Here is a 17,638-nt window from a genome sequence, read left to right as displayed (position 1 = left end):
AAAATGTGCAATTCTCTTGGCAGCAGCTATTCTCTCAACTTCACATTTGTATCTCAGTTTTCAAAGCTCTAGTACTTTCTTTTCCTTTTCACAACACCAACACTTTATTTGTGTTTCTTTTTAATCACTGACCAATGTAATAAAACATATCTATATATTGCAACTTGTCCATAGGCATCAATATGGTTGTCAAGAGGAAAAAAAAACTTGGGCAAATAAAGCAGGGAGATTACATCACTTCTGATCATTTCAGTTTTATTTTAATAATCACTACAAATAATAAGAGTTTTTATAAAAATTTAGCTTTGGAACAAGTCTTTAAACTTTAATTTCCCATTAAAATAATTAATCTGAAGTAGTAACTTGAGCAAAACTTAGTTTGGGCCAATACCAGAGGTGACACCAACCACATTGATCAGTTTGTCCCCTGCTGAAGCCATATCTCAATTCTATGTAATTTCTTTTGCAATTTCCAGATGAACAAATGCTGTCTTAAAGCAAAAGGGAAGCAGAGAAACTCTGAATGGTTTGGGTAGGAAGGGACCTTAAAGCTCATCCAGTGCCACCCCTGCCATGGGCAGGGACACCTCCCACTGTCCCAGGCTGCTCCAAGCCCAGTCCAACCCGGCCTTGGGCACTGCCAGGGATCCAGGGGCAGCCCCAGCTGCTCTGGGCACCCTGTGCCAGGGCCTGCCCACCCTCCCAGGGAACAATTCCTTCCCAGTATCTAATCCAAACCTTCCATACCATTTTGCACTATGCAAGGCCTCCCCTGGCTTTACCAGCAAACCCTTTCCTCAGTTTCACTCAGGAAGAACTTTAAGAACAAACTTAACTTTTCTAAACAAAAATAATTTCATCATTTTGTGTGGCATTAACACCCTGCTATTTCTATATGTTATCTATATTTTTCTTGTTGACATTCAACCAATTCAGAGCTAAAAATCCATCCTGCACTTTTTCAGGGGTCGTAAATCATAAAAAGGTTATATTTTATGAAAGCTGAAGCTGAGAAGTAAACAGCATATTTGTATCAAAAGAGTTTCATCTATTAAGCAGCAATGACAGGGCCCTCTGGGCCAAAATCTAGTTTTCTTACTTAAAAAGCTTAGTTCCTTTGTAGACTCCTGCAGGGACCTATAACAGTTGGAATTGGGTTTTTTATGCCTTTGAGGCCTCCAAATGAATGTTACAGTTTTCCATTATTTTCTTTCTTCTTTTGAGAGAACGAGGCTACCTGCTTATTGCCTAAAACCTACACCCTGCAATTGTTCTGTTGTAAAATCTGTCTTCCAGCCTCTCATATGCTCAGGCATTCTTAGTGCTGCCTTTCCATTTTACCCAGTGCAGGGTAAAACACGCAACCAAAGAAATGCAGCCTGCAATCAAAATTTCATCCTTAAGCTTTTGGCATTTGCAAGATTCTCAAAATTACCTTTGAAGTGCAGAAATCTGCAAAGTGCTCATTTTATATCCTGCAAATATGCATCTTTTTATTGAGATACTGAAGTGTCAGTGGTTGAAGAGGAAAACATGAGTGCCAGGTGAGATTATTTTTTTTTTCCTTCTCTGCTGCCTTCTCTGGGACTTTAACTCAGAGACAGATGCTCGAGTGTTTCTCTCCAGCCTGGGAGTTGGTCACCCCTGGACCTTGGAGGGTCTCAGGTTTTATATCTCTCTCTCCCACCTCTAAAACACCTCCCCATCACACCTGGAGCTGTGGGGACAGCCACAATAGATCAGTGTGGTACCACCAGTGCTGGGAGGCACTAAAATATCACCAGCAATTTCTGGGGGATTGCTCAGAGCGCAAAGCATTAAACACACGCAAACCAAATCACTCTCTGCAGGACCAGGACCCAAATGCACTCACTTCAGCCATTCCCACCCAGCAAACAGCCCCAGTTCTCACTGGGGCAGGTCCAGGCACAGCCCAGCCAGGGCTGAGTTTGGCTCAGCACCCACCAGCACCCTCAGATTGATCCGAGCACTGGTGTGCCTGAAATTCCCCAGAGCACTTCATGCCTTTCCACCCACGTGAAATGAGGACATCAGCCTGCATCTCCCTTCTTATTAAAATGTTGCTATTAGTCCACCTTCAGCTATTAGAAGATGATAGACCTGACCCTTTTTGAATGGTGTCATTTCCAGCCGTGAATATCTATATATTCCCCTCTGATTACATCACAAGCACGAGCTCAGAGTCAGCAAATTCACCACCTCTAAACCAGTAGAATAATCACTAACAATTAACAAAATGATATATCCAAGTCACAGTAATCTTTTTAGCCACTTTGAACATATATTTGTTCTTTTGATGTCCTGTGTGAATAGGAGTGCTTTATCTGACTGATGATGGGCTAAACAATGGTTCAGAGTTGTAATATGGAACTCAATTTGCTGGAACTATCATCTGAAAGGCCTGGACAATTTATTGAACACTGCAGATGAAAGAAAGAGGGAAAAAAATTTAAAAACTGACCACTTCTAAAATGAAGAAAATAGAGCAGTAAAGGGTATTGTAATATACTTTAATCTTCCTTAATGTAGAAAAATATGAAATGCCATTAAAGCCTCCTTTGAAATGGATGTGTCCGCATAGCTTGAGCACCAAAATCTAGTTAATGAATCTATTGTTAAAGCAAATAAACAGGAAAGCAGCAGAGAAGGAGTGATCTATGCTTTATACTGACTAATTCAGAAGATGAAAGCAGAGAAAAATTAAACTTAAATTCATATAAATATTACAGCCAAGGAGAACAGTTGCAGGTGTTAAAAAAAAAAAGAGAGAGAGAGAGAGAAAAGCTAGAGCATGAATTTTCATTCATTTTGCAAGTCACAACCAGGAGACACTTTTTCGTACAAGAGCAAAGTCAGGCAAGATGAAAGCTTTTGAAGGGGCACAATAATTAACATTTTAAAAGGTTTTAGCAATAAAATAATGATTCCACAATAACAGCAATTTAATCATTTTATTTGAGAAATTAAATTGATTGCTAGTGTTCATTTGTAAGAAGTGGCATTTACTGCATTTGTAAGAAGTTATCAAATCATGCTTCCATTTAATAGTTGGGGGGTTTTAATATGTGTTCAACGTGCAGGCAGAGAAGCCACCATCGTTTGTCTGCCTAAATGCTCGTGCCTGATGCTGCATTTTTTATGCATGTTTAAAATATGAATAAATGAATAAATATGAATAAATACTGCTAAACGTCAGGCAAGAGCAAGGATGGTGTGAGGAGGAGTTGAGATGCTCTTGGTACCAGCGAGGTTTCCAGCAGAGCAAAGATTCCATTTAGGATTCAGAGGAACATCTGGAGATCCTCTCGTGGGGCTGGCCACACTTTCACCATGACACACCAGTAACTGGCAGGGTGTCACTGATGATGTCTCTTGGAAGGATGGTGGGGAGGGAGAAGATGTTTCCAGAAACTGGGAATGGTCCAGCTGAGCTCAGCACCACCGCAGCCTCCCAAGCTGAGAGAGGGGATGGAGACCCAGCATGTTCTTCTCCTGGCCCAGGATGGGAAAGGAAAAGGATGGCTCTGCTCATGCACAGGTAAAAGGCACCTGGGCTTGGCTGGGAGCAGCCTGGGGGGGACCTGGTCCTGCTTTGGATCCTGAATGGCAAAATATGTGGTTTCCATGAGGAGCATCTTGAGGGCAATGCACAGGGAAGGAGTGAGGCCCAGCCCTGCTGAGGTCAGTGGAAAGATCTGCATCAGTTCCACTGGGTGCAAGCACATACTAATTTCATGGAAAAAAATAAAATCATATATTTTTCACATATATATATAAACACACAAAAATCTTCCAGGCAGCAAACACCAAGTATGACAGATGGACCAGCCCCACTTCAGCTCAGGGCCATGAGAGAACCACAGGGTCCTAACTCCACACGTCTTTTGCAATAATTAAATCATGGCATAAAGTGAGCAAATCATATATCATCTCAACCAGACCATCCATATAATTGTCAAAATCTAATTTAAATGACAGATCCACTGCAGCATACGTTTTGTGTACGTCTAATGAATTTGTATTTCCAGCCCATATATTTTAACTTTCTGATTGCATTAGTTCTTTGGTTGAGTGTCCACACACCAAATAAACATCTCTGAGATAATGATAATGCACCACTCTGTTTTCTCTATCTGCCCAGACCCGAAAGTAAGGCGAGATGAGGCTCTTGTAGCTGACAGTAGCATGTGCTCTTTTTCTCCCCCAGTCCCCAAAATGTTCATTGCTCAAAATTGGGCTATTTCAATTTTCCTTTTAAAACTATAAGCTTTAACTCTCAGAGGTGGGAGTTGTGTAGGAAGAAGCTGCCAGGTAACAGATGTATCTGTTAAAGTTGCTGCTTGAGTGTGGACAGTAATAGGATTTCCAGAAATGAACTGCTATTTTGTGAGGCACTAACACAGAAATGTACAGTGGGAAATGAGAGCTTGAACTTTGCTTCTCCTGGAGAATTGAACTGTCTGTTTCAAAGAAGGAAGAAAAAAGGAAAGATTTGAAAACAAGCCATTTTCCATTGCTTACCCTTTAATTTATATTTAATAAGAACAATTTTTTGCTTTGTTTTGGCATGTAAAAGGCCAAAATTTTATAGGATGAATTCGACCTGAATGCATCTCTGTATCTATGTCTCCATCGGTATCCTGTGTCCCTCTTTCTGCCTCTCCTGAGAGCCCAGCATAATGTGGTGATGTTGTATGAACAATATTTCCTTTGATAAGGTTACACCAAGGACACTTTTTGTTCCTGTCTGGTCACTGTGCAATAGCTTTATAGTTTTTAAGATGGCCAAAAAGATTTGTGCCATCTCCCAGCTGAAAAAAAAAAAAAAATTAAAAATAAATAAATAAAATAAAATAAAATAAAATAAAATAAAATAAAATAAAATAAAGTAAAATCTCTGTGTATAAAGGCAACAGCTTGATGAAGGCTAAAGGTTATGTCCAGTGAATGACCTGAAAGGTTTTCCAGAAGGTCAACAGAGCTGATGGTGCTGCACAGCTCCTGACCTTGGCCAGGACACCCAGACCTCTGGTGGCCCCTCACCTCACCCTTAAACACACAGGACTAATTGAAAAGTCTTTTCTGCCCAGAGAGGGTTCATTCCTCTTTCACTGACTGACTTTCAAGTCTGTCATGAGTTCTGTGTTCTGAAAGGCTTTTAGTCTGGGAAATTGATGATTATAAGATCTTCAGTCTCCCTTTCTCCCTGTATTTTAAAAAATTAGAGGGGGCTGGTTGTGTCATTCAAAAATACATCACGACATGGTACTGCAAGACACCTTAGTGGTAAAAGCAGACAAAACTATTTACAGCAGAATCACACAATTTACAATCAGCTCACACATGATTTCACTCTGTATTCCATGGGGTTTTGCCATGAAACATGGGTTTGTTTGCTACCCTGTGGTGCTGCTGTGGGGACCAGGCACCCCCGTGCTCCTTGCTGAGCTCTACCCAGCAGCTGCAGCTGTGGGTTAAAACTGAGGGGTTTTAACCCAACTTCCAAAGCCACATCCAAGTAAACAGCTTATTAAATCCTAGGGACTATTCCCAGCAGAATCAGCCAGTGCTGGGACTAGGTCCCTCATTTTTTTCCCTTGCTTTTCCCTGCAAAGTCCTGCCACTTTGATAAGTGACATTTCCTATGGCAGCCTTCCCATTACACGTTTAGCACCTCTTCCCTGCCTGGCAGTTCACAGCCCAGCACTTGCCTAATTTTTTTCCTGTTAGCTTTGTAATTCTCCTCTTCACCCCAATCCTGTTGCAAAATTCAATTAAGGCTGGTTAAAATCTGCGAGTGCGAGCGAGCAGCACCTGGCATGAGGGCAGCCTGCGACGTCTGCTGGCACAAGCAGCAGAGCTAAAGGGCAGTTCAAAGATTTCCATTTATTCCTTGGCTTTAGGTGGTTTGACTGGTTTTTTGCAATTATCTTGACCTCTTTATAATTTTACCATGGCTGGGAAAGACAGGCAGATGCCCTTAGGTCGTGTCACCAAATATATATGTGTGTGTGTGTATATATATATATATATATATATATATATATATATATTATATATATATAATAGAAAGAGATATATTTGAAAGAAATAAATATGCAAAAAATATAAATTCTCTAAAATATATATATATATGTGTTAAATTTAAATTTCCCATCTTGTTATGCCTTGTGTGGGGTTCTGAACTGAATCATCGCTTTCAGCAGTGATAACCCCATCGGGGCTCAGAGGTGGGATGCTCAAGACCTGGAAAAAATTTTCCAAGGAAAGGGATGTGGGAGCATTTCTGGAGCAGGGAAGTTAGATCACTCTTGGCTCTCAGAAGCACTATCTTTTAAATGAAACTGCAAGATGGTGAGTAAAGTGCAGGCTAAAACAAAAGCCTCAGTGATCTTTGGCAGATTACTTTGGGAAAAGTATGGCCCATTTCAGAAAAATCAAAGCAAAGAAAAACATTGACTACAATTCAGAGGCCTAATGTATTATTATGGCTTTTTATGGATTTTATATATAATTTCCTGTAAAGTTAAGAGGTTGAAGTGATCTCTTACATTCAGCTGCATTATCAGCATAACACCAAACAATTTTCTACATCTTATTATGCTCACAGTTGACATACTATTAGAGAAATGTGCAGCTGTCTTACTCTGCTATTCATTTCCTCATTACTATTTTATAAATATATGATTAACAGTTATTGCAGCTGCCTAATTCACATTTATTGCAAATGCAACCCCACAAATGAATGTTCAAAGCAAAGAGATGTGGTTTTAGACTAATTTAAATTTTACAGTTCCATTTACCCTGCTTTTTAATTTACTGTATAATGACCCTATTAGACTAAAACACATCTGGAAGTTCTTTGGGGAACATTTAATTTTCTGTGGCTTCAGTACTAACAGAACTTGTACCATAAAGGCCACAGATGCTTTGAAGACTGTACAAATTTTCACATTTTATGCCAAGATGCTGGTTAATTGTACAGATGAGACAATTACAGCAAGGCAAAAGATAAAGTTCTCTCTACCTTGAAAGCAAACGAAAGAACCTCATCCTTAGAAAACTGCTTTTTGGTAATAACCATATTTTAAACTCATCCCTAGAACAGGGGAAATTTGAGGTGGAATAAAATGGACCCAAAATGTTCAGAGTAAAACCAAAGAGCATTTTTCAAAGTCCTGGGACTTCTGCTTAGTCTTAACACCCTTGTAAATGAAGGGAAAATGCTCTCTCCCATGCCTTTCCCAGCTTCATTGCCAGCCCCTAAGCTTCTCATCATCACTATTAAGTGAAATAGTAAATCAATGAGACCAGAGAAGGCTTTGGAGGTCAGTGGGCGATTCCATAAACATCCCATATTTACAGGCTGTGGCGAGGATGCAGATGCTGCGAGTCCCAGCCTGCCATATTAGCAGAATCATCCTGAGAATTTGAAATTGATTTGAATATTAAATACAGATCACTGCAGCAGAACTCTTTTACAAGAAAGGATGTGAATCCATTCTCATTGATTCGTTAATTTATGTTCTACAACTAATCGAAACACAAATCTCATTAGCCACAGGTCAGTAGAGCTGGGGAGGGGGAGAGGGGAAAATCATTTGGATAGCCCAGTTAGCTGTAAAGATATAATTATAAGCCAAACTGCTTTAAAGGCAGTGCCTTGATCAGCGTGTGCAACGGGCTGTCAGCGAGGCTTTGTGCCACTTCTCCTCAGCACTGCGGGTCTCAAATCTATTTTTAAGGAAGATGGTTGCAGGCTCAGCTCTTCCAGAGAGCAGCAGCCTCAGCTCGCTCCCAGCCCAGGCAAAACAAGCAAAAAGCAGAGTATTTACACAGCCTAGGCACAGCTTAAGGAATGAAAAGCGACATTAAATAATTAATCGTGACCTCGTTCCATGCTGAAACAGCTCAAACACGCCCGGTGGCCTCAGCCCCTTTCCCTGAGTACGCTCCAGCCACCCCCCAGACAACACCAGATGTCAGCAACACTGAAATACAGTCGGATCAGAGATGCCTTGTCTGATTTCTCAGGAATATTCTGCAATGTTTCTACACCTACGAGCAACAGCATTCACCTGATGTGTTTTCAGATAAACAACTGATAGGATTTCCAGCTCAGAGGTGGATAAATATGGAAGCATACATGCTAAAAACACTTCCAGCTCATTGCTGAACACTGTTTGATGAATTAGAATTTGACAACTATACCCTAGTACAAATTATTTGCTTATTAAATGAAAATTTTCCATGTGTTATGTAGGTTTTGTCCATGTAGGCTTGAAGTAGTGGGAGTCATTTCATTAAAAGCTCATATGTTGTACTACAATTTTACCCTGAAGTCCTTAAGCAACAAAGTTTCAGAATCAAATTATTATTCCAGGCAGATCTTTCTGTATTTCCGTAGTCCCTTACATTCTGTAATTGCTTTATACTGTATTAAATGCATGAAATAATATTCTGTAGTTAGTAATAATAAAAATAATAATGATGAACGCTTTGGAGCTGCAGAGCTCTGTATACACACAAAATCAGGAGGGACAAGGCACCAAGAGGTGGCTCATTTTTGCAGCTGAGCAAACATGGGCATAGCCAGGTAAGAGACCTGCCCAAGCTCAGCTCAGCACAGGAATCCTCCTCCTCCTGGAAGAGGCTTGAGAAGGGGGTAGGAGGCCAGAGCAGGGTTGGTAGAACAGTGAATTGTGCTCATTATCTCCAGCAATGCATCCAGAACAAGCTGGTGATGCTCTCCAGGACACACCTCGCCCTCTGCAACTGAGCCTCCACCTCCAAAGGGCCTGGAGGAGCAGTGCCAGGGTTCACCTTGGGAGGAGGTAACTCCTACTCCTTAAGCAAGAGGAATCATGTGGAGGTTTTCCAGTTGGAGTGAAAGGAACACCGCTGTAGGAAGGTAGGAAATAAAAAGAGTTCTAAACAAACTCTCTTGTTTTGGATTAGCATTGGGTAAACTGTGGGTTTGGGCTTCCATGTGTTTATTTAACTCCGTGTTGTTTAGTTTTATTTAAGAGAGAATCCAAAAGAAGCTTGTTTGCACCACTTCTGCTCCTTGTGGCTGTTTCCCTGAGAAATATGGGAAATGTTACTCCAGGAGCTTCAGATTTCTCCACTGAGCACCAAGCTGTTATTGCTCCTCAAAGCAGGAGCAGAGGTTTATCAGAGGTCATGCTGATCTGAAACCTCTCTGCTTCAGCATCAGTCAGAGCAAGACGCAGAAAACTCAGAGGTTCTTGTATTTTATCCCAGACAAATTCAGTGACTCATTGTGTAACCTTTGGGAAGTCACTTGACCTCTCTGGCACCCATTAACCCACATGAAAACTCAGTAAATGGTAGGACCTTGCTGAAAAGCAGATACTTAAAACTGAATTTTCCTGGGTAAATAAATGAGAAAAACAACCAACAAAGAAAGGCACTGTTCAAAACTCATCCCGTGACCCCATTATTCATGGATCATTAGTGTAATAGGCCACATGGGATCCATAAAAGGCATTATTGCCTTTTATGTCATTGCGTATTTAGAGAGTGATAATCCATATATTATTGAAACAATATAGACTCTAACAACTCCTTCCAACCTATTTTAAGAGATCTCAAGATTTCAAAAACAATAACCAATGAAGATTATATATATCTATATATATATCTGTATATGACTTATGCAGTAGCAGCAACTACAGTGCATTTACAAAGAAAACTCCTTTTAATCTCTGGACTGAAAGCATCTAGTTCACATTATGGTAAGTAGTTGGCAAATGATCATTTTATTAAGTTAAAGGCACTCATTAGTGCTGCTTTGAAAAGGCTATGAACCCTACCCCTCCCTGCAGAGATGTATTAATGCGTGAGATGGCTGAAAATACTGATAATCAAATGAAGTGCAAACAAAAAAGCTGCATCTAACAGCACATACACAGCGGTTTTCCTTTTGGTTCAAACACCATTATTCTCCATTCTGTAGCTCTCTTTTTTTCCTTTTCTGCCACAGACAGGTACTTTACTCCACGTCTCTCTCTGAAAAAGGCATTGGAAGCTACTATCTTGAAATTAGTTCTAATAATAGTTACAAAGGAACAAAACCAAAACCCATTTGAAACAGAAATGTGTTTGTACAGTAGAAGGTGCTGCCACTGTCTTGTATCTTCACATTATCTTATGTTTTTTTGTTTTCTGCATTCCACATCCTCAAAGTATTTCTGTAGGAATTGGGTCCATAAATACCAGTAAGAGTCTGCACCCAGAATATCAAGCACTACCCCAAAAACATACAAAGAGATACAAAATCTCTTCCCTCCTCTCACAGCAGTGGTGGGGAGGGAACCACACACCTCATTCAAGGTGACAAGGGAGAATTAACTCTGGCTTGTGGCCCTACTTGCCACAGCCAACACCCTGCAGATCTGAAGGTGTCCTGCTCGTGGGATTGTTCCTGAACTCATTTCAATCCATGTGCTGGCACAGACCTGCTCCTCAAACAACTCCAGCTCACCCAACTCACAGTGGCCAACAGCAGGTGCAGAATTCAGCACCTGAAGAGCTCAGCCTAGAGGACAAATCTGTATCCAAAGGCAACAACCTGAGGGATGACCACAGCCTTTTCCATCAGAGACATGCAGGGAGTCCCTTAATGGGACGGTTGTCCTAATTTTAAGACTGTCACATGTTGTTGGAGTAATGCAAAATTACTTTGTCAGGGACTGGGACCAAGTTCTTGATCCTAACCTCTGAAAGCACGTGGTTAATATGGCACAGAACTCAGCAGTACAGCCAAGGAGGACAGTGAAGGCCACAAAATTCGACAGATATTCAGGTAAATTCAAGCCCCTGTGGGTTTTAATCTGTAAGGAGCATCTCTGCTTGCAGCTGTACCTGTCCCACCTTGCAGCCATTCTCAGAAATGCTCTGCAGGAGCAATATGTTCCTTTATCCTCCCCAGCTTCCCAGGCAGTCAGGCCTCAGATTTCCAAGCAAATAAGATTTTGTGAACCTGCCTTTGTTACTCTGTGATTAAGCTGACATTACCTGGAAGGGGGCAAAAACATGAATATAAAAACACCCTAATCATCCTGCTTATTAAACACAGTCTCACTCCGGCAAACTTCGAAAAACCCCGTAGCATTTCCCTCAAAACACCCATTAAACTGTAACAAGCCTTTTCTGCTGTTTTTTCCCCATCACAGCTGATTACTCAGGGTGCACATCACTGAGTGTAAACACCAGCTTTCTTCTTTTATAACTGCTCTTCTTCCTCCTTTTTCTTATGTGATTGTCTCTCAGATGCCAGAATTGAGGATATGTGGTATTGCAATTGCTTCCTTGGCAATGGTGGCCACAAATAAATAAATAAAGCTGTACCTCCAGCATGACAGTGGAAAATCCAAAGCCACAAGTTTCTGGCGTGGGGATGGCAAACTGCAGCTTGCAAGGAAAGAAGCTGCATTCATGATTTTTATTCAATTTTCTACTTTGCCTTGCAAAAAGTTTAGCCGACAATCCCTCTCTGTTCTCCCGAAGAATAAAAAAAACAAACCAATAAAAATCAAAACATTGGAAGGTGTCTGGTGTCCTTCAGATGCCTTGGGCTTACCTTTACCATGCCTGTGGTGCAGACACGTTTGACAGGCCATAGTGAAGTGCCAACGAGATCAAGGAGCATCATGAAGGATCCTTAGGCTTCCTGATGAAATCAGAAATGTGTTCTGCACTTTTATTTTAAACCCTTAGCCACTCTCTCAGCAACTGATGCAGCTCTTTTTATGATTCCAAATCTCCCATGTGCCATTTGTTGAAGAAAAACCTCAATCATTATATAAACTAAATATTAGGTGATCGTATTGAGTATTTTTTTCATTTTGGCCCTCTGAGCTGTAGTCAATCCTGTTATAATGTGCTTTTAGGAGGGATGGAAGAACATGTAGAAGGCCTCAAGTCTGCTTAGGTCTGATAGGTCTGATCCTAAACTGGGATTAAGAAGAGTTTGAGTTTAATCTGCACAATCATATGGAGTAATGCCAGTTTTGCTCTATCATTGCCTCTTCTCGAATAACTGTATTCTGAAAAAAAAACCAAACAGTTTCCAGACTGTAAATAAGCCTTTTTCACAGGCACTGTCAGGGTTTAGGTCTGTGATGTGTGTTGGCTAATAATGTAACCCCTTACATCTCAACTAAAAATATACAGATTTATGTCAAGTAGCAACACATCCTGCTCAGTTTATTTTTCCTAATTTGGTCTCTAATAGCCAGAAAACTGTCTGAGCTTTCCTGAAGCCACAAGTAGCTGTATGAATAGTACAGACAGTGTGTCTGGTTTATTGGGAGAATTTACTCACAGCTGCACCACATTGAGACATCAGCTCGGGTATGCAGGCGGGCAGGTTAAATGTTAATTTCCTTTCTACTGTACCATTTTCTAACCTCTGTCCATGAATCAAAGTGAGTAAAAGGTTCCTCACTTAGAGACACAAAACAAATTGGACAAATTATGTTACTTAACTGAGGAAGGACCAGTAAGTTCATTGATTTTTTTTGTTGTTTGGCTTCAGATGCTCCTTTTTAATTAATATGAATTCTCAGACACGATTTTTAATTTTAGAGTGTTATGTCTCAGATATTCTATCCAGGTATTTCAAGGTAGCACAGCTCCACAAGTGGTCATGTATCTTAAAGAGAAAAATCCTGGCTTTGGTCACAGCTGTTTGATGTCATTAAAGCCAGCAGCCCCTCCATCCCCTCTTCCACGAGAGTAGGAAGTCAGGAGCAGCTCCACTAAAGCCAGGTTTAGCACTGGGAGGAACACAAAACCGGGCCCCATGGGGTTTGAAAGCTGAAACAGCCAGCACAATGCATCCAAATGAATTCAAAACTAGAAGCCAGGGGATTAGAGTACAATGTGGTTATCAGGATATGAAAAACAGCCATTAAGTTCCCAGTTCTTTTAGACGGATCATGAATCTCAGTCACCACCAGCAACAAGTTTCTTAAGCTGACAATCTGCTATTTAAAGAGTACAAGAAGAGAGGGAATTTAAGCTTGAGCCAAGCTGAGGTACATTTCTCTTTCTGTGGCAGCACTGACAGCATGAAAAGGAAATGTTTAATACTAATGGGGACTTTTAAATTTTTTACTTAGAGGATATTTTTGTAAGTATCTAAAAATTGTCTGAGTTTATTTCTGCTTTGAGGGAGCAAATTTTCCACAGCAGTCTCCAAGCATCTGTGTAGAGATGATACACAAGCTCAGGTTGTAGGCGGACAAACGCACTCGTGATTGCAGATTGCTGGGACTGTTACCCTGGAGAGTTCATCCCCTTGTCAGTAGAGCATTAGTGAGATATCTGTGTCACAGGAAATATGCCTTCACTTGTGGGGCTGGTGAGTCCATCTCCGTTCTACCCATTAGCTCTTTCTCTGGAAGTGTCCTTCTCCTGGACCCCTCACTCTGTGCTCAGCTGCTTTCCCAACAGCTCATCCTGCTGCACATTCCCATCATGGGGGTATTTGTGGTAGATTTGGATGCATCCCTCGCTAATTTCCACTTCAAGGCGTCCTGGTCTCCTTGGGCAGTGGGAGACTGGGCTTAGGGATCTGAACTGCTGACATTAATGAACTTTCTGCTGCAAGTTAGGGCATCTGCAGGGATGAGAAATTCACAGTGGTGGTGTTTACACACCTCAGTTTTGCCTGTTACAGGAAGAGGGAAAGCATAAGCACAATACCTGCATCAAAATATTTACTCTATCATTTTGAGCAATCATTTCCTAACTTCTTATGGCACCTTTGTCCCATGCAATGGCACATCTGTGTAAAGGAGCAATAACCTCAGAAGCTCCTGGAAAACATCCCATTGCCAGGACTCCTGTGAATGATGAGGAAAAGAGCTGCTGTTTGATGCTAACTGGGTGGAAAATGGGAGGCAAAAATAGCTTTTGAAATAGTTGTAGAGGTTACAACTCGGGAGTAGCAGGTCTCCATCCAAAGCAGAAATGTCTGTCCCTCTCCACCTTCTCTCTCTGAGCTGAATGTTGATACACACAGAGCTGCTTTTGGTTTGTACTGAAAGCCCTTCTAGAAACACTCTTGGGTTTCACCCCCCTTTACCTGCATAATTACCTGTGATACAGATCAAGATTTACACGGATATTTTTATTTAGCTACTAACAAATAGTGTAGACATTCCTTTCTCTCTTAAATATTTTACCTCCCTTCCTTGAAAAAAAGATGAAACATCGAAGAGATTGATTTTTCCTTCCAAAATTAAGAAGAAATTTGAAAAATGAAAGTTAGAAAGAAAACCCTCATCTACTTTCCCACAAAAAATGTTTCACTTATATCACAATGGTTTAGGGTTGGGTTTTCTTTCTTTTGCTTCCATAAAATTACTTCTGAGATGTTTCTTGTTGATATTCAACACTACTGGAGCAAGAGTATTTTATAGCCAAGGAACAATCACAATTTCCTTTGGAACCCTCCACAGTCTGGAACAGAAATGGGGCAGCAGAGCAGTCAAACCTACTTGGGGTTACACAGCTGCTCTTCTGTGTCCTCAGTCCTGCCCAGGAGCTGGGGGAGAGGGAACAACACAAATGATGGTGCCAAGGCCCCACCACTCTTGATTTTCAAGTGTGTGCTGAAGCCTGGAGTGGAGTAAAACTTGTTCTGATATCCATGCATTGTATCTTTCCTCTGCTTCTGGTGTTAAATTTTAACCTAAGGCAAAAATGTAGGTTATGGCATAATTTATTAAAAAATCAATACCATATTCCCCAGTAATGGCACAAACACTCCAGCTTATAATAGCTTTACTGTAGTAGGGGATTTTTTTATCATTACTTTCCAATATGATAACGCTTGTTCTAAGGTCAACAGACATCACATGATTGGGGGGATATTTTTATAGGAGTGCAGCAGCAGCAGCCATAAGCTGGTGCACGTGTGGGGCTGAACTCACTGCGGGGTGGGATGGTGCACACACAAAAGGTGGTGTCGTTGGAAAAGTCCTGGAGATCCCTGCTTTGTGTCCTCATAGCCATCAGAACCTGTGCTTCCTGCATGGTTCTGAAGGTTGAGCCCTGCTTTCTGCCCTCATAGCCATCAGAACCTGTGCTTCCTGCATGGTTCTGAAGGCTGAGCCCTGCTTTCTGTCCTCATAGCCATCAGAACCTGTGTTCCTGCATGGTTCTGAAGGCTGAGCCCTGCTTTCTGCCCTCATAGCCATCAGAACCTGTGCTTCCTGCACGGTTTTCTGAAGATTTCCTGCCAAACACCTCCTCCCAGCATTAGCACCCAGCCCTTTTCTATGTTCAAGCATCCTCAGCTCCCTGCCCAGCACACATGAAGTCCTGCCTCCCCAGAACTCAGCCTATAAAGGGTTTATTTGAAAATTAATTCCTTTCTCTCCTGGCTCTCTCATTAGTTGCTAGGTTATCTAACCTATATGATGTAAAACCCCAAACGGCTGCAAAGGCACTTCGTGTCTGCAGTTGGAGCGATGAAGAATGGCCTCAATGAGATTATGCTAACTTTATATAACTTATTAAAATGAATATCAAACTTTGTTTTGCCTCATTCAATTTTTGATGTTAATTAAGTAAGCACAAGCATAAGAAAGGAAATTGGATTTGCTACTTAAGGAACTTCCAATAAAGCCATGGATGTTAGCGAAATGAGTTTCTAATAAACATTAATAAGTGTCTCTATAACAAGCAGTGCTTGTCTTTTAAGAACATTGGATTTTTCTCACAGGATATGGACAGCAATAAAATACATTTGCAAATATGAAGATATATTACAGGCACATTTTTCACCACAAGCCTCAGGTCCCCACTTTCTGATTTTGTGACCTTGGGAACAATCATGGGCCAAGAAATTCAAAAAAACATTTTAAAATTCATACAAATATAATTTAGGAGCAGCTCTGGCTAGACAGGAACTTTAGACAAGATTTTTACAGTGAATAATGCTTTTCTTTGTCCATTTCAGACAAATTTAATGTTGCTACTACATTTGACATCAATCACCCAGTCATGAGCAGCCACATCCTTGCTCAGGCTAATGACAGGAGAGGAAGGTGCAGAGCCAGGACAGTGCAGCTGTGCACATGGAGACACAGGGACAGCCAGAGCTTCTATTTCACCTTTCTACTGCAGCCAGAACAAAGCTATTAGAGCCAAGCACAAGGGAAGCATCTCTCTCACAGTTGTGCTCATTCATCGCTCCTAAAATTAGGTGGGGTTTGAGAAATCCCAATCTGGGCAAAAGACAATTTCCAACTTACACCATAATGCCTGGAGCAGGTTTTGTTTGCCTGCTGCCCTTGCATTTGGCAGCTGGAACCAGTGACAGACACACATAGAGAAGAATTGTGGAGCAGGATGGTGACATTTTCACATCATCTTTTGAGCATAAAATGCCACCTTTTAAATGCAGAGGCACCACAGGGTGTTGAGGGGGCCACACATGGTGGTTAAAGTCATAAATCTGGTGTCAGAAAAGACACACAGCACAAGAGCAGAGCTGGTTGAAAAGAAATACATGAGATCCTTTTCAACTAAACAGAAAAATAACTTGCCTTCTCCTCAGTGGATCTGCCAGAAAGACCAAACTTCCCTGAACTCCAGAGATTTCAGTGTTTACGTGGGATGAGGAGCTGCCTTTCCATAAGCTCCCATGGTATGAGCAGGGAAAGGCAGCTTTTCTGCACAACCACTGCATGGGTCAGCTAACAGGTAATGATCCACAATTCACTCCTGCCCACAGAACAAACCTCACAGGTTATTCCCTCCCTCACTGCTCAAACCTGCTCAGAGGCTTCTGGCAGAGCTGCATAAATTTGTTGGATTACATCTGGCTTTGTGGGTGAGTCTGCCCAGCTAAAGTTTAAAACAACAGCACTGGAGGGATGACTGATAAATTCCAGTGATCCTCTCCATCAGAACTTCCAGAAAAGCGAAAATTCTGGGCTGCAATTACCAGTCAAACAAACACATCCCAATTTTCATTATCCAACATATTACGTCAGCAGAGGTACTCCTGGCACAGACTGGCCTCAAACTCACCAACTTCAACCACATGAATTTGTTTGCCCATAATTCATATGATGCATTTCAGTCCACTCAAAGTAATAACTGCATCCCTTCCTGGTAATGAAAAGTGATTAATTTTCAATTATGGTAAGTATCCAATTTTTCACAGTGCAGCACTGGTCTAAGTCACCCTATCTCTAACATTCTAATTACAGACATTAAAAGTTCCTTATAATTATTGCAGAAAGATCAGTAAAATTAAAAATATGGGTTACTTGCTGCTATTATTACATTTGCTCTAATGCAGCCAAGGCTTAAATTTCTGCCTGAGCTGCCAGCCATTTCATCAATGTCTTTTTGTGACTTGTTTAGAACAACTGGTTTTATTTCACAGTCTCAGTGACTGTTCCAGCAGGTCTGTTAACAGGTTGGCACTCTCCATTTTGTAAAGCTCTAATTAAGCGAAACAAGCTAAAAATCACTAATATGTGCCTTTAGCAAAGTAGCACTGTAATTATCTCATTTAACAGATAACTTGTATTTCATTTTTCAAAGCACAAAGAGAAAACTAGCTCTA

Source organism: Coloeus monedula (genome assembly GCF_965178545.1).
Source record: "Coloeus monedula genome assembly, chromosome: 8".
Taxonomy (NCBI): Eukaryota; Metazoa; Chordata; class Aves; order Passeriformes; family Corvidae; genus Coloeus; species Coloeus monedula.
Note: the sequence above shows the minus strand (reverse complement) of the source record.